The 13,536-nt window shown below is 39.3% G+C and overlaps 1 protein-coding gene across 4 annotated transcripts in view; it reads left to right on the forward strand.

The window, feature by feature from the left end:
- ITSN1 (intersectin 1) overlaps window positions 1–13,536 on the forward strand; it is a 141,179-nt gene that overhangs the window by 303 nt on the left and 127,340 nt on the right. For 2 of the 4 annotated variants that reach the window (XM_080374683.1, XM_080374685.1), the window contains exon 1: window positions 41–193. The exons of 1 other annotated variant lie outside the window; for it this stretch is intronic. The gene's annotated coding sequence lies outside the window, so the exon portion shown is untranslated. Of the gene's footprint in view, window positions 1–40; window positions 194–13,536 lie in introns of those variants that run through there. One more of the 4 variants, XM_080374686.1, reaches the window with a different exon arrangement.

The raw sequence follows: 13,536 nt of genomic DNA on the forward strand, positions 1-13,536 counted from the left end.
AGTACGGCGGCTGTGAGGGCAAGCGCGAGCCAGGGCTCCTCCCCCCCCGCCGCCCGCCAGACGGTGGCTGAGGAGGCAGCGGGAGGGGATGGTGCGTCTGGAGGAGGCGGTGGCGGACGCCGCTCCGGCTCCTCCATCCCCGCCGCCGTCGCCATGGGTGTGAGTAGGGCCCCCCGGCCCGCGCAGATATGAGGTACAGCCCGCCGGCGGCGGGAGCGGGCGGAAGGGAGGCGGGAGACCCTCACTGGGAGGGGCGACGGTTCACCCCAGGCCAGCGGCGCCCGGCGGGCATCCGCGGGGGAGCGGCGGCGCCTCTGCCCCGCGCTCCCTCGGCCGCCCCCCGCCTCCGCGCGGTACCGGGGGCCGGGCGTGTCCCGGTACCCGGGCCCGCTGACAGGCGCCGGGTGCCCAGCACGGAGCGAGGCGCCCGGCTCATCCTCATCTGCCCCAGCAGCCGTGGTCGTCGCCGGTGTGGGCGGCCCGGGGGTGGGCGCGGAGCCGTGAGGCAGGCGCCCGCGGGATGCGCCCCCTGTGCGGGTCCGGCCCCGGCCGGCTGTGTGTGCACGCCGGCTGCTGCGCGCCGGGGCGGGCGCCGCTGCTTGCCTTCCTCGGGCTGGGTTTTTTTTACACTATTATTCTTTTTAATGTTTATTGGCACCTCACCAGGGTGGTTTTGGCCGATGCCGTTTTCGCAGCTACGGTTTTGTGGGTAGAGGAAAGCGGGGCAATGCGGCGGGGGGAGCGCCCCGCTTCGTGTGCGCTGGCTCGGCGATGGCACAGCCCCCGCCGTCACAAGACAGCCATCGCTCCCGGGGGGAGCCGTGTCCCGGCCGCCCGTGTCCTCCGGGGGATCTCGGACGTGGAATGCAGGGGGTGGGTTGTGCGGCCGCGGGTAGCGGGTTTCCCTTTACCGTGTTAAATAACGATTATTCCTGCCGCCTCCGTCCTCTCTGCTCCCTGCCCCTTCGACGCATACGGTCCGCCCTAGTGCGAAGGGAAGTAGGAATGCTATCCCTGACGGCTTGGAAAGGGCACACGACCAATTGAACGAGGGAATGTTGTCAGGGTGTCAGGGAAAGGAAACCGGTACATGGTCAGTTTTTTGTCCCTTCATTTCTGTTTGTCTCGGATTAGCAGACAACTTTGTGGATAATATTTCCTGTGGACATCTTTTGTTCTGGTTCGATCCAGCTGCTTCATTATTTTGAAAAAAATGTGGGTTTTGCTTTTAGAAAACAGTATTTTCTGTCAGCTCTACCTTTCTGTGGGGCATGGATGTCATGATAGGGAAAACACTTGCATAGTACATTAAAGGATATTGTTAGTAAATAATTTTTGTTAGGAAAATAACTAGCATTCCTGATGTGATGGTGTGGTACTCAGTAAAGCAAGAAACACTGTTTTCCTCCACCCCTTCCCACCGCCCAGTTCTAAAGTATGCTTTTTGTTTTGAGCTTGTATGGCAGTAATTATTTAAGATAATACCCTATGTATTTTAACAAAATATTTGAAGTCAGTTATTTTTTTCCTAAATCAAAAAGCAAAATTATATTTTAGATACTGATGACTCTGGAGAGTGTAGACTGCAGTGTTACTTCATGCTGTCTTAGACAACCTTTCTTTCTTTTGCCTTTTTGTTCTAGTAACCAGTAACTTCCCTCAATGAATACAGCCTGGTGATATTTTTATACAGTACACTTTATAACATACCAATGAATTGATTACTGAATTATGTCTGTTTAAAATGCTCACTTTGCATCTCCAAAGCCCTGCTTGAGTGAGTGAGGTATGGAAGGAGGAGTCTTGTATGTCAGCTGTATTCAGATTTCCAAGTACAGGAGTAGGGGGTGTACTTCCTTGTGGATGATGAGGAGGTGTATTGATTACATACAGAAGTACAGGTAAAGAAAACAGATGCATTCTTTTTGTTAACTTATAATTTAGGATATGTAGTCATCTAGGCGTTAGGCGTACATGTAAGTCAAAGCAGCTTGAGCCATTTTAGCTTGCGTGATTAGTACTTGTATGCTCTCAGTGATTTTGGCAGCTTTACAGGGGTCATGTTTCGTACAGATGAACTGTTTCTGAACAGTTTCTTCAGTGTATTAAGCTCGAACTTCATTTGAGCTGAGCAGGCTGCTCTTTGCACTTGCTGCTTGACAAACCATGCTTAATTCTTCGAGTTCTGGTGTTCTCTCTATAATATCCTTCTGTCTTTCGTTCCAGATAAGATCCTTTTCAGAGTAGCTGTGTTTTCTTGATAATTTTCGTTCATATCCTGGTTCAGTGAAATAACTACTTAGAGTAAAATAAGAATTGGTATCTGAAAATAAGCTAATGACCTGAAGTGCCTGCTCTGTTTCTTGCTGCTATTAGCTGTTTGGTGGAAAGTCTACGTGCCCTTTCCTTAATACCTCTAATCATGCAATTAGGATAGATTTGGATTCAGGAAAGAATGTGAATCTAGCAATTAAATAATTCTAAATTATGATGTTGTATAGCCTTTTCAGGTCCATCTTTATACTGTAATCATGGATTGTAATTTTAGTTTTCAGTACGATAGCACCAGGGAAAATAGGAATATAAGCTATTTGTAGAATAAAAGGGAAAATAAAAAAGTTAAGGAAAATGTGAACAATGGCTTGAGGAGTGGGGAGAAGGTGGTCATGGGGAGTTACCAGCTATGAACATTTCTTTATACTGTCTTTAGTAATAGAGTAGAATAAATCATAGCCAGACTGATTTGTATGTAGTACATGTTTCAGGTGGGGATGGCTAGGTAGTTAACAAGCATGGAGCCAAAAAGGTCAGATCTTTATTTTTATTTTTTACTGTAAAAATAAACAAAGATTGCTTCTGCTACTGTTATCTGCTAGAAACTTTGAATGCTTGTTGCTATTGTATTTAATACAGCTGCTGAACTTGAAATGCCCCCTACACAGTAAGTTGGTTTTGTTTTTACTTGCATAGCATGAAATTGGGTGGTGTGGTAGACAATTAGAAATTTGGTCCAGTCTGAGATCTAATGATAGATTACTTGTGAACACAAAACCTTACTGTGAGGTGCTAACATTTCTGTATGATATATGGCAAAAGTATTTACCCTGTCTTTAAGAGTACACTTTCTAAAATTGAAAAAAAAATGTAACGGGTTCCACTGATTATTTTTGGGTGTCATTTTGTTGTAGGTATGTCTTGGTATTTTAATTGCGGATTGCAGTATTCATAACTGTATTTGCCAATCCTTCATACAATAAAAAAAAAATTGTATAGTTTTGGAGTGTACGTTTAGATGTCTAGTTAGTCCATCTGTCTAGAACAAATCCCTAGCACTGTATGTGAGCAAGCGATAGAGGTGGTCAAGTTCTTGATAGTCCATGCATCATTTGTATAGGAGAGGTTAGTTTCTAATTACTTATCTTTAATGCTTTTCTACAACTGAAACTGGAATTTGTCTGTCTAGTTCGGTTTCAGAGGATTAATAGAAAATGTAAGGGCATTAAATAATTTTGTGTGGGGAGAAGTCAAGAGAGGTATCCTCTGTCTTCCCCAGGAAGAAAGTTTTGGTTTTTTTTTTTAAATTTCTGATGCAAAAGATGCATTTTTACAACATTCCCTTCAGTGCAATCAGTCAAAACGCAGAAAAATTAAATGATGTAGTACATACTTGGTTTGGTTTTCTCTTATTAAGTGTATTAATTTACATATGTTGGATATTATCTTTTTCATGCGCTGTTTCTAAGGTAATTGGCTTGATGCTAGGATTGCTTCAGGGGTCATCTTTCCTTTTCTCTGTAGGGTCAGCTTTTCACAAGTGTTGTGTTTGTAAAATGCATGTCTAGAGTTTTGAAATATAATTCATTTCCTGAAACCTAAATCTCTGCTGTATATTTATCTTTCGCAGCAGTTCTCGATCTCCCCCCATTCTGTCTCGCATGGTTGGTTGTGCCCACAGGATATCTGTGGTAACCACAGTTTTGACAGTTGAAGTCTAAATATTACGAACTTCCAAGAGTTAAGTTTTTGCGTGATGGCAATCCTTGAAAATCATGGGCTTGATGGTATGTTCTAGTATTATAGATAAATATACCAGTGCTAATATTATAGCAAGCCCTAGTAATTAAAATATTTCATTATTAAATTATTAAAATAATTTCAGTGAAGACCTGTTGTCTCAAGAGTTCAGGTTTTCCTTTGCATTTTGATGGGTAGCTCCTAATTTCCATGGGGTTTCTTTACCTAAATATCTTTTAAGGATCTAGACCTGAGGATGACTGATCTACTGTAAGTGACTGGACAGTGGTTTATCTTCGCATCATTTCAAGATACATTTTACATTGCTTCACATAAATGCATGGTTTGTAGTAATAGTTGTTAATATACTACCAAAATGTACATAACACGTGGGTTTAAATACATGGTTTCTGAGAGGGGGTTCATGGTGAGCCACCCCACCCGAAGCGATTGGGACTTCTTTGGAGGACTCATAGTGAAACTCCTTTGTGTAGTACATTGCTTTCTATACTTCCATACATAACTGTAAATAATATTTACAACAATTAAATATAGCCATGGCCCATGACCTTGAGGTATATGTGAGGACTTGTTTACAGCATTTAGAATATTTCTAACTCAAACCACACACAATAAATCTAAAATAGTATCTTTGGACCAGTTTACTGGTCTGCTTATCTTTTAGCCATACTTTCTAAAGGTGATTCTAAAGATTACAAAAGTAATTCCCACATTTTACAACTGAGAATAAAACAGTGGGAAGTCAAGTTTTTGATGGAATATACACTTCATAGTAGAAACTTACAGCTGGAATCGCATGTGCTGTGACGAGGTAGTCTGGGTTTCCCAACATACTTGATAGTTAACCACAGTTTTTATCTTTTTGTTCTGGTCCTACACTTTTTAGAGGATGAAGCAGTCAATTTCTGACTGTTTAGTGTTGTGATTTAGTTTTATTTAAGTTTTTACTCAACAGTGTGTTAGGCATAACAAAATTACCTTCACTGTATTAACTACCCACAGATAACTTCAACATAATTTTTAAGACTTAAAGGACTAAAATAAACATCTCTGCATTAAAATTAAAGCTGTGTTTGTGAGCACTTACTGAAGATACTGAGTGGCAAGTAACATGGAAAACAGTTTTCCAGTTTCTCAAATCTGACAGCCAGAGTTTCTGTGCTGATAGTTTTATTAGGATTTGAGGACCACCACTGTAATAGCTTATCGGCAGGCAGTTTTCCTAGTCTCTGATCACAAAGCAAGGGCAAAACCATGTGTAGAATCTTGTTAAGATTGTGAGGTGAAGACTGCATGCTAAGTCTTACATTAAATGTATCAAAACCTGTAAATCAGTTACAGTTTTACAACATGTTACAAAGGTTTGTCAATGGTAGCAGATATGCTAATTGAATTGTTGCATTCCTTTTGTGATTCTGAAAGCCTGCTAAGATCCAAAGGTACCCATGTTAAGAGTTGCATTGGAGAAAAAAGAACTTTTATTTATTTCTGATAGTACTTTTAAGTCTGTCAGTGAATACCTAGAAACAGTATATGAGAAAAATAATAAAATTATGTCTAGTTGTAAGTTTAAGAAAGAGCAACCACCCATATTGGGGCTAAAAGAAACAAAGGTATCTATTGTTTTCTAAATAATGCTTATCCTGGGAAGTATACGTTAACTTTTTGTTAGTTGCCCTGTCAGTTGAACTGTAAAGGAGAAATTCAGTATTGACTGCTATGAAGGTAATTCAACTGTATGTCCATACAGAATAGAACAGTCTTGGATGCCCATTTAGCTGAAGAAACTGTGCAAAGTGAGCTGAATGCTTAACTTTCAAAGGTCAAGGTGAATTTATACAAGGACACTTGGATGCTTATCGGTGATGGCTGTCTTCATATTATGGTATAACTTAACACTTATAGTTGGGTTTTGGAAACTTAGTGCTTGTATGTTAACTGTTCATATGACTGATCTGAAAGCTGAAGATACGATTGAGCTAATTTAGTGTTTTGAGGTGTTTAAATAAAAAAAGTCTCTTATTAGTAACTGTAAAAATATATTTTCATGTTTCCTAGCTATATATTACAATTTCAAATTCACAAGCCCAGGAATATGGACTGCCCTGTAAACTGTGAGGTATAATATTGTAAGTTTTTTAAAGTAAGTTTTTTGATAGGTCATGGCAGGATTGGTCAAAACTTCAGTGTTATCTTTTCTGCCAGTCTTGCAGCCGAAGATGAGAAAGGCTGAACAGATCCTAGTTGCAGTTATGTTACACAATATTTAGACATTAGCTTCACATTGTTAAGCCCTCATCCTGCAAGCTATTCTGTATGAACATGAGCTTGTGCTCATACAAAGCTGGCAGTTGAAGAGAATCTGTTGCAATATATAGATGCACCTGTGAAGAGTTCCCTGCAAGCATGCAGCCTTCAGCTGTGTACAGATGGATTCCTGTGTTTGTGGTGAGGAGATTGACAGAAGCTCAATTACCCAGTCTAAGGTTCTAATAGCTTCCATAAATCTTCAGGATATTTTTGGGAAGTAAGATTTCTTTCTTTCTTACAGAGAATCATAAACGAAAGCTGACAACTTCAGAGTTCTGTTTTGTAATAAAATGTCAGTAGTTTGGCCATTACCAAAGGGGATGGCATAATAGTTTGATTTCTTGAACAAAATACTGACTTTTTTTTTCTTTGAATCATGTGAGTCCCAGTTGGATAAACTTGGCGCTCTGGTTTTCTCAGGCAGACAGGTAGACTCCTGTGATATTCAAATTTGGGGTTTTTATTTGTTTTTGCATGGGCATCCAGTGTAATTGGCTTTTTTTAGATAGCAGTTCTCTGGTCTGGTCCTTCTGTGCACCTGCTATACCTGTGCTGCTGCGATGTTTGCTTTCCTAGCTCCCTGCTTTCACCAGTCAACATTCTTCTTATCTATTCTTTTTTTCTTCTTTTTTCTCTCTTATATCTGGGTTGGTTTTTTTCACTTTAATGGGCCTATATATGTCAGTAGTATCTGAAGGGTGGCAGGTGTTCTTTCCTACTTAAGCTTTGTTTTTTGATATTAATTGATTTTGTTCCATTGATGTTTGTAAGAGCCAATCCCAGCAAGGAAAGACTGTAAAATAAACTACTGGAAAGAGTTTGTAGAGCTGCCTGAAATACTTTTAAAATTTTCTCACAAAGCAGCATTCCATTTTAATACCTCTGTTCTTCAGTGTATGCTCAAATTGCAGAATAGCATAATAAACAATGAGAAGGAAGACTTTTTTGGTACAATGAAGTTGTGTGGATTTCAGTTGCTGTAGGTATTTGGGCAAATACTAACTTTAAAAACCAGACACGTAACAAGGTTCTCCCCCATTCTTTTCCAACTATTCCTTATAGTTGTCTCTTTTTAATTCTGGTTTGTAAAACTCTAAAGTCAGAGGAAGACGTCAAAACATAGAAGTGTTAAAATAGTAAGCAATCTAATAAGCTTGTAAAAGAACAAATACCAACCTACTGTTGAACATAATATGCTAATTTTAAGAAATATGATAGAAATTAAGTTTGTCTTGTAGATCATGTCTGCTGAAAAGTGATACTGCTTCAAGGAAATATTGCCAAACTGTGCTGAGTGGCCAGAGGAAAAAGGCAAATGCATTTCATTTTTTTGTGTGGTGTAGCACTTGCCTAGCTGTAACATTGGCATTACTGATAAGCTCTAACTGGCTGAGGTCAGGAGACATTGGCTTATCAGTATGTCTGTCTTAGTGTTCAAAATTCCTGTTTGCCAAGAGTCCTTCAGATGGCATTAGTTGTACAAAGAGGCTGATATTGGACTTCTTCAGAAGAGATCTTTAGTTGATATGGAACTAAAATAGTTGTATCCTCCCACTCTAATAGTGGGTTCCTCCCACTATTGTGCCATTATGGTCTCTGAACCAGGCTTGCTGATAGGAAGCTGCTGAGGGTGTTATCCCTGCTCAGAACATGCTTCATTATCAAGTTCTTATCAGAGTAATCTAAATGTTGTTGAGGCTTGTATAGCATTTTCACTTTAACAGTTCCATGCTTTTTTGATTAATTAGTCATCATTTTTGCAAAATCAGAAGTTATAGATGAACTGTAAGTCCCATAGCTCTGCACAATAACTGGAATCCACTATTGTGAAACAGAAATATGAAATACTCCAGATACAGTACTGATTTTAACATGTCAAATGCAGCAATGGATTGATTCCTTAAATGTGTTGCAAACGTACATTTGGTGCTACTATTTAAACTCAACATCTAAATCTGAAGGGATTGCTTAAAATGTGTGTTGTCTATAGATGATGCAAACAAAATAATTTTGGTTTGTGGTTGGTTTTTTTTGGAAGGAGCAAAGAAGATGCATCCTTTTGAGTCAAGTACTCAATGCTATTCTGAACTGCTGACATGCTATTGTATGACTCTTAAAAAATTAGCTTATTTGTATTAACTAGTTGGGTGAGTTTAACCTGAATGGTTTAACCTGCTGTTATTTTAGAACTTACAAACAAACCCATCAGTATTTACATAATAACCCAGAAATGTCCCTAAGTAAAGCTGTCTTCTAACTAAAAAACCCACAACCAAAGCCTCTCCGAACTTACCGGATGTGTTCTACAGACTTATGTAAGATCTTGATGGTTTGGTGCCCATTACTATTCTTCCTCTGTCTTAGGAAATCTGGCAAAGTTTTATTTTAATCTCTTCGTGTTACCTAAGACTTTTCATGTGATGTTATTGGGAAGATCCTGGTGAAGACTGTGGACTAGTTAGTGATAGCATTTGTACGGGCAGTTAAATGGAATTTGAAACCTAAATTTGCATTGGAAGCCTGTTGTCCAGAACCAAGTGGTAGTATTTGACATGCTGTGTGAATAAGAAAGAAAGAAAGGAATATTGGTTTAACAAAAGCAGCATAGTATTTTTTTGGGGGTGTGTGCATCTGAGACTAGCTGTTTTAGTATCAGAACATCTTAATGCCCCCAGATTAGAGCTACTGGTGTTGTGGGAGAAAAATAGAAAAGTTTGAAAATACTTGAAAGGCCTTTCTTCAAAAGAAGGAAGACCAAAACAAAGAAGCTGAAGGCAAGCCTTTCCAATTTGAACATCACATGATCCTATGGAGTCTAACTCTTAATTTGGGTAAGGTCTTTGGACAGCAAAGACTAATTTTGATGTGATATGGTATCTCTGGGTATTTAGGCACCATCATTTACATTGTTGCTTGCTTCTTTGTCAAACTACAGCATAAAACTTTAGGTTTCAATATGAGATTTCAGAATTTTATGGGCAGGTGACAAATTGGTAGGATCTATGCTGGTTTCACTCTGCTCCTGCTTGTTTCTTGATACAGACCTTGGAGTCCTTACTGGGAAAGAAGAATTGTGGGACTAAAAAGGGTAGGAATATGTAGAATCGTTTTTCTTTTTTCCTTCCTGGTCTCACCACTTGCTTGGAGGCAAGGATAAGAGAAATGGAGCTGTGACCTTTCTGCATCTTGGCTCTTACTAGTTGGCTTGAGGAATTGAACGTATTCCAGGGATGACATGTTAGCTGAAATTTCAGCAGACTGAAAGACTGTAGTCTTTTCAGCTGGTAGTTGTTTCTGGATACTTGGTAGGCTCCATTGATAGCGGAATAATAAACCTTCTGCCTATTGTGTGTTGTGGAATTTTAAGGACTTTTGTATAAGAGGGAGGATTCTTCCTTTGGTGGTTTTGATAGATGATAAAGTTTCTGTAACCAGCAAGCATATGAAGCTTCAGAAATAATTTTGCATTTTTTTTTCCTCCTTTACATGCTTCAAGCAGGAAAATGTTACACTGTAGCTCCAAGGAAAAGGGGATTCCCTGCTGGAGCTGCTTAATTCCTAGTTTCTGGAATTTGTTATGGCAATGCCAAGTTCCTGCTTTTCTTGGCTTACCTTGATGCAGTCCTGAATTAAACCACCTGGGTTTAGTTAGGAAAAGCAAAGTACAGGCTAGCTGGGGCAGGGCAACAACTAGATTAAAATAGCTTTCCGGAGTGTATGTAGGGAATATAGTCATGCTGAATCTCTTAAATGGTCATCTTCAAAATCAAAATCAGGCATTCTGCTTGGGAAGTTCAAAACAGTGACAGAAATGTAGTCTTTTTTTTTTTTTTAAAAAAAAAACAACCCAACAAAAACAACAAACAACACAAACTGTCAAAAACCTGCAAGAATGAATCAAGAACGTTGACTTTACTAAACTTTGTGCTCTGAAATGAAACCTAGGAAGACCACATATTGAAATTATTGTGAAATTTCATTTCCTTTTATATGCTTTATTATTCTTTCCTAGCTTCAAAAAGGAAAAAAAAAAGGGGGGAGGGGGAAAAATAATAAACTAAACAACAACAAAACCAGTTAATTGAATCTTCCAAAGAGAACAATGCGTGCAATTGCTCTCCACCTGAGATACTTTGTAGCTAGAAAGGTTTAAAAAGACAGTGAAAATAAAGGGCAAGAAAAGGGCAGAGGGCTAGAAATAGCCAGGGTACACCAGTATGCAGATTTCCAAACTTAGTTTGGTTCGATTCTCATTTTTAGGGTGGTAGCATCAATTTCCAGTTCTGTACAAGGCCATGAACAATAGGAAACCCTTGGCTTTTCTGGCAGTCCTCAGGTACTTTTCTGAAGTAAGCAGACATGCTCTACAGCTGGGAAAGAGAGATGGAAAAACACTAGGTTAACAAAATTAGCCAAAGAGGAAAAATGGGATCCTGTCCTAACTAAGGTATTGTAAATATCTGCCTGCTGAGTTCATTTGTTATCCCTGTACTATATTATGGAACCAGATGCATATAATTACCAATAATTCCATCTTGTATTAGCTTGGCTTTGTCTCTCATTAAAGATTAAAGACTTTGTTCTATGAAGATTTAGGTAGAAACAAAGCCCTATTGCGATGAAAAGAAACAGACAGGTTACCTAGTTAGGTGGCTTCCACCTTTCTTTTGGTTTGTAGACCTCTAAAATAAGTCTTCTGGAGTATACGTACTTTGGGACAATGTATATAAACTTAATATTAGGCTAGATTTTTCGTAGTTATTTTTGCAGATTACCTAGAGGTTTCCTGTGTCTTGTGTATGAGCTAAGGGTAACAATGCTTTTGAATTCTCATGGTCTCTCATTCTTGTTTTGCTAATAAAAATGCTTTAGCTGATGTGCTTATAGGCATACACTAGGGAGGTTGAACCTTGTTATAGATATGCACATCAGGAAACTTACAGCAGGAGTGTTTGCATCTAAACAAAGACACAACCAAATTACTGCTTTCTTTTGAGAGCTTACAGAATCCAGATTACTTATATGCGCAACTACCACTGTGGAGCTGACATGTTCATGTGACTTTTGAATCTCCAGAAGATTTCTTAATAGACTCTTACAGGGGACATAGAAGTATTAATAAAGTTGGTCTGATAGTCATGTGGTGATGGGAGTAACCAGTGTGGAAAAAAGTCTCACAGAAGTGCTACTTCAGAGGAGATGCTTTTTAAAAGAGTGATGGTTACAGCAACTTACATACCTACAATTTGTGTGTGTGTGTCTATTTACCTGTTCCTGGTTATCTGATTTGTTTTAAATTGTCCTAGTTTTGTTATGACCTCAGACTTGCACTGTGTCTTGAATCACAGCAGTGAACATACATTTCTCCTCCCACTAGGAACAGGTTAAATTTGTTGGGAAAGTATCTGGCAGTTGTTTTCAGTTCATTCTGTTTGAAAAATATCTCAGCAGCTGGTTGCTATAGAATCATTATCTCTTCCAGATTTTAATGTTTAGGGGGTTGGATACAGTGGGGAGGTTATTGGCAAGGTAACTGAAAAAATGTGTTAAGTTCTTTCTCTTGGGATGATGCTGGCTTAGTGCCTCTTTGTAGGACTTCTTTATTACTGTTTTTCAATGGTTTGCATGAACAGTGCTGTTGGTGGATGCTGTGACCTCTGGCACTGTGTATCAGGTTACTCATATTCTTGGCCAGGCTGTAGCATTTTAATGCTATGGCTCATTTTTTTTCCCCCCTTGTATCTTTGTGCATCAGTTCAGTTGGTACACCAAGCTAGACATAAGCATTTAAAAATGAGGTTTAACTGAGTCTGTTATAGGTCTGCAACACTTTGCACTAAACCAGTAACAAAATTGGATCTCTCTTGCAACTGTTAGATACCACTTGGAACAGTTAGGATCCCCCACCCTTTGGGTTTTTGGGTTTTGGCTTTTTTTCTTCATAGTGCATAATTCACAAATGATTTAGGCATGTCGCTGGGACTTGATGCTCTGATACTGCTGTTTTCCAAAGCAGATGAATTCTCCTGTTACAGAGAGAACCTTTTCCAGGGTTCAATTGAATTGCCATATGTAGTCCTCTAGAAGATGAAATCTTAAGGATTTGTCTATATAATAAAAGCTTTTTTATTATTCAGAAATAAATAATCCTGAAACATAGGCTATGATCAGGGTGGCTCATGCACTTCGTCTGTTATCCCTTTCGAATTTTTTTAAGAATGGCCTTCTCTCAAGGGTGTAAGCCATGTGTATGGTTCTAATGCCTGTATACTGTTTGTGTGGCCAGGCAGGTATGTTTAGTTCTGTCTTAGTATTCTAAATGTTTTAGTTCAGGAAGTGGTCTGATAGCTTTCTTGTCAGAAAGGAAATTAATTTCCTGGAAAGACCCATGGAAGACTACCCAAAATTTGAAGTATGTTAGTATAAGGGAACAGAAAACTTACTACTCTGTGTAGCCTGATGTCAGCCACTAGCTGTCATTTCTAGCTTTAGTTCTGACATACCAGTCTGTGTTTCAAGAAAGTTTTCCTCCCTCTTCCATTGCTGTTAGATGGTAGGTTTCTTCATAGTGTTTCCTGACAAGTAAATAGTACACATTGTCCTGAGGTATTACGTTTTCTTGTTAGTCTTCAATGTTTGCACTGTTACCCATTTCTTTGCCTTAACTTCAACTTTATTCTTCCAGCTGGTACCTTCAGTTCTCTTGGGGATTTTAACACTGCATGCTTTGACAATGTACCGGCTGCTGGCAATCAGATTTCTTGAGGCCTCTGTTAAGACTTCATTTTTGGGCTGTTAAACCAAGAGGAACTTTTCAAAAGGTGAAAGTAATGATTGCAGGGTTGGAAGATGCTGATTTTTCTGCTGGGCCTAATTCAAAATTCTTTTTTTTTTTAGCATCTCAAAGGAACTGGAGGTGCTGGTTTTTTTTTTTTTTCTTTCTCCCTACTTCTCAAGCATTCCAATTTTCAGCTGTAAAAGCAGTGATTAAATGAGCCATAGACAAATGTGTGTTGCAGGTACTTGTGTTATTCTCTCAATTGTCATCATGTGTTTGGCATTTAAGAACCAGTAGTCAAAATAATTAGTGAGATTTTTCAGCAGGTCTTGACGTAAGAACATGAACTGTTGCTATATGGTAGAACTGTAGCCTGAAACAGTTCTTGTGGACATTGCTGGAGAATTAAAAAT

Source organism: Falco punctatus (genome assembly GCF_963210335.1).
Source record: "Falco punctatus genome assembly, chromosome: 2".
NCBI lineage: Eukaryota > Metazoa > Chordata > Aves > Falconiformes > Falconidae > Falco > Falco punctatus.